This window comes from Balaenoptera borealis (genome assembly GCF_965194805.1).
Source record: "Balaenoptera borealis genome assembly, chromosome: 2".
Taxonomy (NCBI): domain Eukaryota; kingdom Metazoa; phylum Chordata; class Mammalia; order Artiodactyla; family Balaenopteridae; genus Balaenoptera; species Balaenoptera borealis.
The window spans coordinates 20,817,348-20,831,753 of NC_138867.1; the positions used below are offsets into that span (position 1 = coordinate 20,817,348).

At 35.7% G+C, this 14,406-nt stretch overlaps 1 protein-coding gene across 1 annotated transcript in view; it reads right to left on the minus strand.

The window, feature by feature from the left end:
• The window catches only part of LOC309623717 (cadherin-12), a 525,281-nt gene extending 512,080 nt beyond the window's left edge, over positions 1-13,201 (minus strand). Inside the window, exon 1 of the mRNA XM_082380840.1 lies at positions 1-13,201. This exon is cut by the window's left edge and continues 16,008 nt beyond it. The gene's annotated coding sequence lies outside the window, so the exon portion shown is untranslated.
• Between the last annotated feature and the right edge of the window lie 1,205 nt (positions 13,202-14,406).

Sequence of the window (14,406 nt, forward strand, 5' to 3'; positions counted from 1 at the left end):
CAGAATCCAACAGCACATTAAAAGGATCATACACCATGATCAACTGGGGTTTGTCCCAGGAATGCAAGGATTCTTCAATATACATAAATCAATCAATGTGATACAACATATTAACAAACTGAAGGATAAAAACCATATGATCATCTCAGTAGGTGCAGAAAAATCTTTTGACAAAATTCAACACCATTTATAATAAATACCCTCCAGAAAGTAGGCATAGAGGGAACTTACCTCAACATAATTAAACGCCACATATGACACCCACAGCCAACGTTGTTCTCAATGGTGAAAAACTGAAAACATTTCCACTAAGATCAGGAACCCACTCTTACCACTATTATTCAACATAGTTTTGGAAGTTTTAGCCACAGCAAACAGAGAAGAAAAAGAAATAAAAGGAATCCAAATCGGAAAAGAAGAAGTAAAACTGTCACTGTTTGCAGATGACATGATACTATACATAGAAAATCCTAAAGAGCTACCAGAAAACTTCTAGAGCTAATCAATGAATTTGGTAAAGTAGCAGGATACAAAATTAATGCACAGAAATCTCTTGCATTCCTATACACTAATGATGAGAAATCTGAAAGAGAAATTAAGGAAACACTCCCATTTACCATTGCAACAAAAAGGATAAAATACCTAGGAATAAACCTACCAAAGGAGACAAAAGACCTCTATGCAGATAACTATAGACACGGATGAAAGAAATTAAAGATGATACAAACAGATGGAGAGATATACCATGTTCTTGGATTGGAAGAATCAACATTGTGAAAATGACTATGCTACCCAAAGCAATCTACAGATTCAATGCAATCCCTATCAAACTACCAATGGCATTTTGCACAGAACTAGAACAAAAAATTTCACAATTTGTATGGAAACACAAAAGACCCTGAATAGGCAAAGCAATCTTGAGAAAGAAAAACGGAGCTGGAGGAATCAGGCTCCCTGACTTCAGACCATACTACAAAGCTACAGTAATCAAGACAGTATGGTACTGGCACAAAAACAGAAATATAGATCAATGGAACAGGATAGAAAGCCCAGAGATAAACCCACGCACACATGGTCAGCTTATCTTTGATAAAGGAGGCAAGAATATACAATGGAGACAAGACAGCCTCTTCAATAAGTGGTGCTGTGAAAACTGGACAGCTACATGTTAAAAGTGAAATTAGAACACTCCCTAACACCATATACAAAAATAAACTCAAAATGGATTAAAGACCTAAATATAAGGCCAGACACTATAAAACTCTTAGAGCAAAACATAGGCAGAAAACTCTAAGACATATATCACAGCAAGATCCTTTCTGACCCACCTCCTAGAGGAATGGAAAGAAAAACAAAAATAAACAAATGGGACCTAATGAAACTTCAAAGCTTTTGCACAGCAAAGGAAACCATAAACAAGACGAAAAGGCAACCCTCAGAATGGGAGAAAATATTTTCAAACGAAGCAACTGACAAAGATTTATCTCCTAAATATACAAGCAGCTCATGAAGCTCAATATCTAAAAAATAAACAACCCAATCTCAAAATGGGCAGAAGACCTAAATAGACATTTCTCCAAAGAAGATATACAGATTGCCAACATACACATGAAAGGATGCTCAACATCACTAATCATTAGAGAAATGCAAATCAAAACTGCAATGAGATATCACCTCACACCGGTCATAATGGCCATCACCATAAAATCTACAAACAATAAATGCTGGAGAGGCTGTGGAGAAAAGGGAACCCTGTTGCACTGTTGGTGGGAATGTAAATTGATACAGCCACTATGGAGAACAGTATGGAGGTTCCTTAAAAAACTAAAAATAGAACTACCATATGACCCAGCAATCCCACTACTGGATATATACTCTGAGAAAACCATAATTCTAAAAGAGTCATGTATCACAATGTTCATTGCAGGACTACTTACAATAGCCAGGACATGGAAGCAACCTAAGTGTCCATCAACAGATGCATGGATAAAGACGATGTGGCACATATATACAATGAAATATTACTCAGCCATAAAAGAAATGAAAGTGAGTTATTTGTAGTGAGATGGATGGACCTAGAGTCTGTGATACAGACTGAAGTAAGTCAGAAAGAGAAAAACAAATACCATATGCTAATAATATATATGGAATCTAAAAAAAAAAAAAAAAATGGTTCTGAAGAACCTAGGGGCAAGACAGGAATAAAGATGCAGACGTAGAGAATGGTCTTGAGGACACGGGGAGGGGGAAGGGTAACCTGGGACGAAGTGAGAGAGTGACATGGACATATATACACTACCAAATGTAAAATAGGTAGCTAGTGGGAAGCAGTTGCATAGCACAGGGAGATCAGCTAGGTACTCTGTGACCACCTAGAGGGGTGGGAAAAGGAGGGTGGGAGGGAGATGCAAGAGGGAGGGGACATGGGGATATACATATACGTATAGGTGATTCACTTTGTTATACAGCAGAAACTAACACACCAGTGTAAAGCAAATATACTACAATAAAGATATTACAAAATAAATAAATAAATAAAAATTAATTAATTAATTTTTTAAAAAGTACTCTTGGTAAGGTGGCCACATGATTTGATTTGCAAGCCAGGATATTTTGGAGAGTTAATGAAATGCTATAAAGGACCGTGTGGGAACCATGGTAGGCATGAAGCAGGACTGTTCTAGGCAAACTAGGATACAGTCTTCCTAAATACAGAGCACATTCAATTGAATATCTTTGCCTGTTTTACTAAATATAAGAGAACATAGCATTCTTTACATTAATTCTTTCTGTAAAATATTTAACTACCAGTGTTCTTTATGGGAGCAACCTCTCTATATCCAGTTTTAAGACAGAAAGGATGTAGTGTGTGTGTGTGTGTGTGTGCACGTGTGTATGTGAGTACACACCCTCATTTTCATTTGATTATTAGTAGTAGATGCCTCTTTTTTGATGCCCTCTTAAGTCTAACTCCAAAGTCATATGTGTATATATTACTTAGTTGGCACAAATCCAGTACTATTAACTAATGAAATGTGAAATCAGAAGAGCATAAAAGGGCTAAAGGGAAATAAAGAAGCCTGATGATTGCATTCAGCATTCAAATACATATGTGGGAGATATGAAGGTGAAGAAATAAACTTTCTTGTGTCTCTTCCTGTGTTTATAGACGATATGATGTGAATAATCACTAAGTGTTCCCATTTAAATGTGCAAGTTACCCTTGGGCATCAATTATATCCAAACTGAGGACATAAGCAACAGCTAAAAGCTGACAAATGTGTGTGTAGAAAGCCCCTTAAAACATAATCACTTTGCCATCAAAGAAGAAGCCAGGATATCATAACCAGGCAATTGGGACACCTTGTCAGTTATGTATAAATTGGGCAATAAAGAAAATTGCTTGACATAGGGATGCCACATTCTAAGAAAGCTGCTAAGGGAATGGAAGCTTGACTTCAATTTGGACTTGCCTGCTCTAAGTCTTCAAGATCCCTAGAAGATGCCAAGTCCTACAGCAGAACTGATTGGAAGAATCAGTTCAAATAGCCAAACAATAAAATGACTGCTAAAATCTGCTCATATTACAAACAAAATAGTTTTTCTTAGTTTAAAATTAGAATCTTGGGGAAAATAGGCTCTGAAATATATCTACAACATATGAAAAACATGAAAGATATTTTGGATTTGTTATAAAAAATTTCCCCATATACAAATTTCTACTCACCCTTAACTCCTGAGCTACAGTCCGGAATATCTTTCTCCCCTCAGGAGATTTTCACCTAGTTTATCCACTTTTCCCTCCAACACAATATATTAAAACTGAATGTACTACTTTTCACCACTTTCCCCTTTGATAAGGAAGCTTCAGTTCAGATACCTGGGCAGAATCACAGGTTGGGTTCTCTGACAGCAGATATTGAGATGGTGTTTGTGGTGTGAGTTTTTTTTTTTTTTCAAGGATGGTCCTCTGTTAAAGGAAAGGAACAAAGCAGCACTGGGCAGAGGGAGAAGCATGGCAATGCCTTGCTGGTGGATGGAGACTCAGGCAAAGCTCTGGATCTAGAATAGCATCAAATGGTTCTCAGCCAGCTTCAAATGTCTGGACCTTTCTACCCCCTCTTTGGTTAGTCACTAGATTCATGCTGCCCTTGGGAAGGGCGTGATCTCAGGGGAAGAATGTTCCGTGCAGCTAGGGTAGCCTGAAGGGGCTCTCAGCTGCAGGCAGTCTACTGGCCACAGCTGGACAGCAAGTCCTTCTTTGAAGGGAGTCTGGGAACACGTCACCGAGTCTACTGCATTTACACCTCACTCCATATCCAAGCATGCACTCACTAGGTCTAATAAATGTTGAGGCTTTAATTTTTTTTCTGCTACATCTTTTATGGCTTCGTTGCTGCTGTCTTAATCTCAGCTGTCTTTTTTCTTTGTTCTTGGTATTTGTGCCCATTTTCTTGCCCTCATTTATGCGTGAAAGATCTTCTTTGATGCATTTCTTAAACTACATGCCAACGCCCCCCTGCCTTTTAGATAGGTCCACACTGGCTTCAGCTAATTAAACACCTGTTCTTGGACCAGTTGAACTTTAATCCTGTCTCTGTGCCATGATCTTCAAGGTCTTCACCCTTTTGTTCAGGCTCTTTCTTCTGACACTAATGTTTTCTCATGCCACCTTCACATCAGCCTGGTAAAGGTGGACTCTCTTATAAGAACACTTCCGCCCAACAGCTATAGTTTACAGTTTTCAACTCTGAACCAGCTCCATACCAAGCGAAAACTTCAGCAAGTTAACTTGTCTCTTTAGTAATACTAGTTTAACATCTATGTGAACAATGCCTAGTGAACTACCTGGTATATGTGGGCACTGACATGACTTGAGGCTTAAGGAAAATAAGATTCAGAGAGCATGAGAGAGAGAGGGAGAAAGAGAGGAGGTTGGAAATGGACGTACAAAAAATCAACTGGTTCAAAACGAGGTGGGTTTTTTTGTTTTGTTTTGTTTTGTTTTGTTTTTGTTTTGGCCTCGCCACGTGGCATGTGGGATCTTAGTAGTTCCCCAACCAGCGATTGAAACTGCACCCCCTGCAGTGGAAGCAACAGAGACAAACACTGAACCACCAGGGAAGTCCCCCAAATGAGGTGTTTTTAGTCATTGAAAAATGTTAAATAATCTGCTTGCCAAATAACCATCTGTGTGACATCAACAAAGTTACTTTACCTCTCTGAGTTTTATTTACCAAACATGTAAAACGTTGCTGATCATAGGAATTAAATGGGGATTCAAGTCATTTACAGTTTCTGGCACACAGTTTGTACTCAGTAAATTATAATTATTACAACTCTTGTTTGTGGGGTCAGATAACTGAGACGTCTGGCTGCTTTACCTACTGGCAAAATAATTAACCTGTTTTAAACAAGTTATTTCAAAGATTTATATGAAAAATCAAGTACCTCACTGCTACATAAGACAATATGCTAAAAATGAGGGATAAGACGGTAAGGAAAACAATTTGAAATGTACTTGCACTAAAAATCTTAGAGTTTTAAAATCTCAGCCACATTTTTAAATTTGGCTATTTTTTCATAAAGAAAAATATCACTTTTTAATGTGAAATTCTGTCGGTGTTTTATTAAGGTGCTGTTTTCATTCAAGCATATTTAGTTATGCACTACTATAAATACTATTTCTGAGCGAAACAAAGTTGCTTTAATGAATGGATCTGGAATCCTTGCTCACCACAGCTCTATGGGTGAAGCTGATTCAAAACAATTTTCTCAAAAGAAGTTGAGCTCTGAATGTGGACACCCCACGGCTCACCCCATATGGCTTTACTGAGATTTTAAGCCTCCATAAAAGGATTAAAACCCTAACCCCACCTTGACTATTTCTAAGGAACATGGCTCTGAATTCCCATGGCTACATAAAAGGGCTCTATTTCTGGCATTTGCCAAGGAGTTAATCTCAAATCAATGTCGGCCAAAATTTACTAAAGGAATTATGACGCTAAATGATTTTCAAGGACGCAGTCTGGTCTGTCTTTATAATTGGTTTTACTAAGTTGTGATTGTAGGGTGGTGCTGCCAGCTTTAGGTGACTCTGCCAAATCTCTTTAAAGGACTTCACAGTGGCTGCCAGAAGGGATCTGGGGGCCTTGAGTGCAGGGGACTTTATCTGCATCTTCTTTAATGCATCCCAAGCACCTAGTATCCATGTCTGGCACATAGTAGGCTGAATAAATATTTGTGGATGAATGATTCTACTTTATTAGAGTGCCTTCATCAGGTGAGCATTCAGAAGAAATACTTTTCTCATTATGATACCAAAAAGTATCATGTTTTCCCTGGACAATTAGCTTATTTTTATATCAGGTTATTTAAGACTGTGATGAAAAAGAGTTCCCTTTCACATTAATTTTCAAAAGTTTGGTGACAAACTTCTGTTCCAACTCAGGTAACTAATATGGCTCACTAAGGTGTGAAGTTTCAGCTTGAGTCCCTGCCACACTTTGTAGTGAAATTTTAATTTCTATATGTTTTTCCTGCTTTTATTTTGGATTCTTTGGGAGACATCTGAGATTCTTTTTGAAACAAGCAAGATGTATAGAAAAAGATGTTGCCTAAATTTACTTTCTATTCTAAGATTAACCTGGATTTATAATTATTAGTGGGTGTTGTAGATGAAAGAGAATTACTGTAAGTGGCCCAGGACCACAGGGATTTCCCTAGAGGTTTTTATTCACCTTCACCTCCATACCCTTCCCTACTCGATTCCTAACAAAAGCTGAATTATTTTGCCTAATTATTCATGGGGTGCCACCACCTATGTTAAGCAGCAGTTATGTTATTTTTGATTAAAAAAAACCATATTCTTCAGAGTAAGCATGGGATTTCTTTTAAGGGTAATAGCATTGTTCTAAATTTAGATTATGGTGATGGCTGCACAACTCTGTAAATATACTATGTTTAAATGTAATATTTATTTAAATTTCAATAAAGGCTTTTTTCCTTTTATAAAAAAATTATGCTTGCAGTAGTTTCCTGTTGCTACCATAACATGTTACCACAAACCTAGTAGCTTAAAGCAACAGACATTTGCTCTCTTAGGGTCTGGAGCGCAGGAGTCTGAAGGCGGTTTTGCCAGGCTAGTGTCAATGTGTCAACAAGGAGGATGCTTTCTGAAGACTCAGAGGAGAATCCCTTTCTTTGCCTTTTTCAGCTTCTAGTGGCCACTATTATTCTTTGACTTCCTGCATCTTCAGAGTACATCACCCCAATCTCTGCTTCCCTCATCCCACCACCTTCTTTTCCAACTCTGACTCAGCTTTTTAATTATGCAGATAATTCAGGATAATCTCCCTATCTCAAGATGCTTAAGTTAAAAACATCTGCAAAATCTCTTTTTCCAAATAAGGTAGCATTCACAGGTTCCAGGAATTAGGATATGGACATATCAGGGAGGCCATTATTCAGCCTATCGTAATGCCCTGAGTGCAAATATTCACACACCCACACAAAAAAATATTTTCTAAATGAGAGAAAAGCGGATATAGAAAAAGTATTATATTATACAATATAATAGAACATATTCAATAATGGGAGAGATGCAAGTCACTTAACAAACAAGGTTTATAGTACCACACCGTAACTCACACGGAAATACAAAGGTCACTGCCGTTTATGTACTGAGGTTGGCCTGAAAATATAGTTCCAGTAACAAAGAGAGTAGTCAAAAAAATCTCCCTGTTCTCTAAAGTTGTTGTGTAAGCCTATCAGTTTAGCAAAAATCAGAAGACAATGCATGTTTCTAAATATCTCAAGAATTTAGAGGATTAATAAAACAAAAATGTATATGCTTAAGAGTCACAGATATATAATAGAGAGAAAGTGAAAAGGGAGAGAAAAGAGAGCAAAATACAAGAAATAGTGCATAAAAGTATGTAAATCTTGGAATATTTAAAACACAAATGTGAGTAAGCTTTCAGATATAACCAGTGAGCCTTAAACTATAGTTTTTGAATGTACAATGATTTACGGTTAGAGTAGGTCATCAGGGAATTCTCTTTCGAAGTGAGTTCCCCCAAAGACCAACAAGTACCTTGTTAGATAATTTCTGTTGGTCAACATTCTTCCAAAATTAGCCATTTCAACAAGATTTTTCATTTGAGGAGACTGAACCAAATAAAAAAGCTATCATAAATGCTCTGGCTCCCAAGTCCTCCCATTAATAAACAAACAGACAAAAATAAATATCAAGACTTAAAAACAACAGACCAAAATATAATAAATCATGGTATAGTGTCTCATTTCACCAAAACTTTTATATCTAATTTGGTAATACCCCAGTTTGACATTTCCTTTTCGACATGTTGAAATTTCCTTTCATTTTAAGCAAGCCTGTCCCATAGCATGCATCTAATAGAAAAAATTTGATCTTGTGATCCATATGACCACCTTGAGGGCACACTGCAGTTTGCAGAGCAATGGTGATACTCATGGTGCCAATAACAATGTCTAAATAACACAAGTTTTAATCGTAGTCATCTTTTATCGTCATGGATGCTCCCTGGGTTCCTTTTAATTGGATCATATTGAAATGTGCTGTCCTGATCTTCATGAATTAGAGCAAAGTCACCCTTACTCACCATCTGAAGTCTCAGATGTTCCTTCTTACCCAGTAATGAAAATGAAAATTATTTTCCTTGGCAACTCAGATGGTATTCTGGTTAATTATGTGGATGTAATTCTTAGATTATTTGCATATTTTATAGCTGAAAAGCCCTCAACTTTATTGCCAGGTCTTTTTTTAAACTTTCTTAAAATATTATTTCCCTAGTTTATGTTATTTTGTCACATTTTAAAACATACTAAATTTGCCTGAAATTCTTTTTGGAATAAGGCAGGCTGTAATGTTTTAAAATACATGCCTGTTTTGTATTCATTTTACAAGACTTATAAGTGGTGTCTATACATCCAAATATGATGTGTCCCTAAAAATTTTATGTTCACGAAGGGCCAGCTTAGAAGATGTAAGCGAAAAAGAGCAAATACACAAATAACTGGATTAGTTTCTTTTTTGAAACATTTTAAGAATGGCTCCCTAACTACACTGGATTTAGAAGTAGATATGCACTCCTTTTCTCAAAAAAAGTGGGGGGGGGGGGGGGTGGAGGAAGAGAGTTCATTCAGAAGTACATCACTGCTAAAATATTATATATTGTAGTTAAAAATAAACTGTGTGTTTAGAAATCATGAGATAACATAGATTATTCTGAGTGGATATGCTGTGGAATCAGATGCTCTTTACAAATATGTTGACTGGTTTATGGGGCAGGTATACCCTGAATGAATGGGGAGGATGGATTTCTACGTTGTAAAGTAATTTCTTTTTAATGACAAGCTGAACAGCTGGTCAGTGTCAGTGCCTTGTGGTGACCTATCACGTTACCACATTTTCTTACCATTATGATAAGTCCCTAGAAAATCAATGCTGAGGAAAAAAATGTTTTTTCAGGGTGACTTCGTATCATTAACTTCTGCCAATTTATGAATCCAGAAAATTTTTAAAACTTCTCATAGCAAAAGCACATACAGATTCAACCAAATGTACTATTTAAAAATGTTACAAACATCTTACAGTCAAACAAAAGCTTCTTATATTATGTATCATCTCACTTTCCAAATTAAAAAAAAAAACCCTAAAATGACTATAATGTCTGATATCTGCCATTTATTACATTTGTAATTTTTTCTATGGGCTTAACAAACATCATTTCATTTAATCATTTTAATAATCCTGAAACAGTCATTACTGGAACCTTATGGAGAAGAGGAGTTCATAGCCTGCACAACAGCCATGTTTAAACCCCACACAGAATGAGATCTAAAATCCAAGTCTGACAACACTACCTTCTATACCGTGCTTCCAGAATCTGAAGGGGTAAACCGATTGGGCTATGTTGACCCAGTAAACGTAAATGCCTTTGTATGATACTGCTTATTTCCTACAGATTAAGAAACACTAGAAGCTTGGCTTTATATTCTCTAGTTTCAGGACCCAGGATTGCAGGACTAACAGTTTTCTTAAAGGTTTTAGTAATCAGTTGTTTGCATCACATAACTACTCTAAGCGATGATGAAGAGGACTAAAAAGAAGAAAGAGAGAGAGAGAAACAAAGATGGCATATATGAATCTGTGCAATGAAAAGTGACTTTAATAAAACTGCACCATTGTCTATAATTAGCTTTATCTTAAATTTTAAAGAAACAGGATGATATAGAAAAAAAATTATTAAACAATGTCATGAACTTTTCTGTTAACAAGTTCCCCTGAGACAGGGACTAGACAATTCACTTTACTGCTTGGGTTTTCTAAAGTATAAAATGACCTTTTGCAGCTTTTGGAGTGTTGAACTTTTAAAGTGATGTCAAGTTTTAAAATTAAATGATTTGATCAGACCTCTGATTCCAGAAAGGTGGAGTAGATGTGTATTTCCCTATTCCTCCCACTGAGACCAACTAAAAATCCCAAGCATTTATATACAAAATGAACATAGAAGATTCTGAAGGGTGGAGAGAAAAGCAAGATAAACTAGGGATCTCAGACCCACAAAATGACACAATGCTATGTTCTCTAGGTTTTTCTTTTTGCCTTCTGTATTACAGACTGGAGCTAAGGCAGTTGGTGTTCCAGAAGTGCCAATGGGTACAGAGAAAAATCCTCAGCAAAAGCCTGCATTTTCCAACCAAAGGACCAGAAAAGGGTCAAGCAAGAGAGAAACTTTTAGGTAAAAACTGCTGTAATTCAGCAAAATACCACAGAAAAAAAGTTATTGCCTCATCTCACTCATCCCAGGAAAGGCTGAGTGGGTATTCAAGACATCTACACTTGTCAGGCTATACCAGGTGCCCCAACCCGTCTGGCACAATTATGTCAGAGAAGGTCAAGTAGGGAGCGTGGATTTCATCCTCACTGATGGTAATGAAACTGACCTTTACTCCACCCACAGTCTCAGTGGAAACCTCTGCTATTTTAGGAATGAAAAACACAATAAAAAAAAAAAAAACTTAATGGGGATGAGCTGAACAGCAGAATGGAGAGGACAGAAAAAAGAATCAGTGACCTGGAACACAGAACAGTTGTAATTATGCTATCTGAATGAAATGCAAAGAGAAAATAGAGTAAAAAATGTGAAAAGAGCCTCAAGACCCCATGGACTATAACAAAAGATCTAGCATCCACGTCACTGGAATCCCAGAAAAAGAGAAGAAAGAGGATAAACTGAAAAAGTGCTCAAACACGACTATAAACTTCTTAAATTTGGCAAAGAATATAAACCTATAGACTCAGTAAGCTGAATGAACTCCATACAAGATAAGCCCAAATAAATCCACCTGAAAACACATCATGACCAAGCTTCTAAAAACTAGAAACAAACAAACACAAACAAAAAATCTCAAAAGCAGCAAAAGAGAAATTATACTTTACCTATAAAAGAAAACCAAGATGAATAACAGTGGGTGTCTCATTAGAAACCAAAGAGGCCAGAAAAAAAGTGACACAATATTTTTCAAGTACTGAAAGAAACAATTGTCAACTCAGAATTTTATATCCAGTAAAATATATCCCAGGAACTATAGAGAAATCAAAACATTTCTGGATGAATGCAAAGTAAGAGAATTTATCACCAACAACCTATCCTAAAAGAATGGTTAAAGAAACATCTCAAATAGAAAATAAATGATAGAAGAAGGAATCTTCAAACATCATGAAGGAAGAATACATGATAGAAGGGTAAGAGCGCATAAATACACATTTACCTTTTCCTCATTAGTTTTCTAAAGCATCTTTGATTGTTGAAGCAAAAATTATAACATTGTCTGGTGTAGTTCTATTACATGTAAATATTTAAGACAATTATAAATGGAGGAAACTAAGGCACATGAAGGAAGATTTCTACATTTCATTTGAACTGATGAAATATCACACCAGTGATAAGTTATGGATAGATAGTGAGATACCCAGAGAAACCAATACAAAGCTATACAAAGTGACACACTCAGAAACACTGTAGGTATATAAAAATGGAATTGTAAAAGATGTTCAAGTAACCCATAGAAAGGCAAGAAACTAAAAGAAAGAAGGAAAACCTGAGAACAAGCAAACAACAAAAATAAAATGGCAGCGCTAACATATCAACAATATTATACTTATTAGTATGTTAAATGTAAATTACCTAAATACATTAATTAAAATACAGAGGTTGGCAGAATGGATTTAAAAACATTGCATATATGTTACAAGAAACCTCCTATATAATGATTTAGGTGGGTAGAAATTAAAAGGCTAGAAAAAGAAGCATCATGTAAATATTAATCAAAATAAAATAGCAATTGCTATATTAATATCATATAAGGAAGATTTCAGAGCAAATAAAGTTACAAATGACAAAGGGATATTACATAATGACTAAAGGGTCAATCCAACAAGAACACGTAGTTATCCTAAATTGGTATACAACAAACAACAGAGCTGCAAAATATGTGAAGCAAAATCTGATAGAACCAAAAGGAAAAATTGATAAATCCACAGTTAATGTTAGATAATTCAACATTCCTTTCTAAACAGTTGATAGAATATCTGAACAGAAAATCAACAAGGATATAGAACTCAACAGTACAATCAACCAACAGGATCTAATTAACTCATATAGCATGGCATGTAACAACAGTAATACACCATATTCTGGGCCATAAAATTAACTTCACCTAGTTTAAAATAATTAAAATCATAAAGGGTGTGTCCTCAGAACACAGTGATCACAGAAAAGCTTCAAACATATGGAAATGAAACAGCACACTTCTAAATAATCTGTGGGCTAAAAAGGAAGTTCCAAAGGAAATAATAAAATGTTTTGAATTGAATTGAAATAAAAATACAACATATCAAAAGTTGTTAGAAATAGCTAATGCATTGCTGGGAGGGAAATTTGTAGCACTAAATAAAAACTTTAAAGAAAATGAAAAGTCTTGAATTGATCACCCAAGCTCTATTCTCAAAAAAGTACAAAAAGTAAAATAAATCCAAAGCCAACAGAAGGAAGGATATAATGTAAATAAGAGCAGAAAACAATGAAACTGAAAACAGAAAAAAAATATAGAAACAAATGTAGCAATGAGCTGATTCTTTGTAAAGCTGATTGACAAATATTCTAAATTTTTATTTAGAATATATTCTAAATAGACAAAAATTTCTAGCAAAACTGACAGAAGAAGAGAAAGGACACAAATTATTAGTATCATGAATGAAACAGGGGATATCACAACAGAACTTGCAGACATCAAAAAAAAAGAAAATGCTATGAACTCTAAATACATACATTAGAAAACTTAGATGAAATGGATGGTTTCCTTGAGAAACACACCCACCACAACTCATCCAACATGGGACAGATAATCTGAATAGCCCTCTACATTTCTAAGGCAATTGAAATGTACTTTTGAAACATCTCCCAAAAAGAAATATCTGATAGTTTCGGTGGAGAAATATAACAAATGTTAATAAAACAGCACTAATTCACAATCTCATTAGGAAATGAAAATTAAAATCACAAGTTATCACTATAAAACTATCAGGAAAGGAATTGTTGTTCAAGGGGTATAAAGTTACAGTGATACAAGATGCATAACACCTAGAGATCTGCCACATAAAATAGTGCCCGCGGTTAACACTACAATGTTGTTCACCTAAAAACTTATTAAAAGGGTAGATCTCACGCTCAGTGCTCTTAACACACACACAAAGCTAATGGGACACAATAAATCTTCTGGCAGTGATGACTACGTTTATTACATTGATTCTGGTGATGGTATCTATACATACCCATACTCATCAAAATGTATACATTAAATGTGTGCAATTTCTCATATATCTCAATAACGCTAAAAATAAAATTATAAAAAATAAAATAAAACATATTGACAACACCAAAATTTTGGCAAGGCCCCCAAGAAACAGAATCACTCAAACACTGCTGGTGTAAATGTGAAATGGTACAGACACTCGGGAAAACAGTTTGCAAGTTTCTTAAAAAACAAAACCAAACCAATCATGCAACTGTTTTATGACCTGGAGATTGCACTCCTGGGCATTTGTGCCAGAGACAGGAAAATGTACATTCACACAGAAACTTATAAATAAACATTCACAGCATCTCTATGTGTAATAGCCCCAAACTGTAACAAAACCTAAATGTTCTGCAAAGGACGAATCACTAAACACAATACCGTACACCCAAATGATGAGATATTACACAGGAAATACAAAGGAACAGACTATTGATGCATGCCACAGCTTAGGTGGATCTCCAGACGATTATGCTCAGTGAAAAGAAAATAAAAGCCATTTCC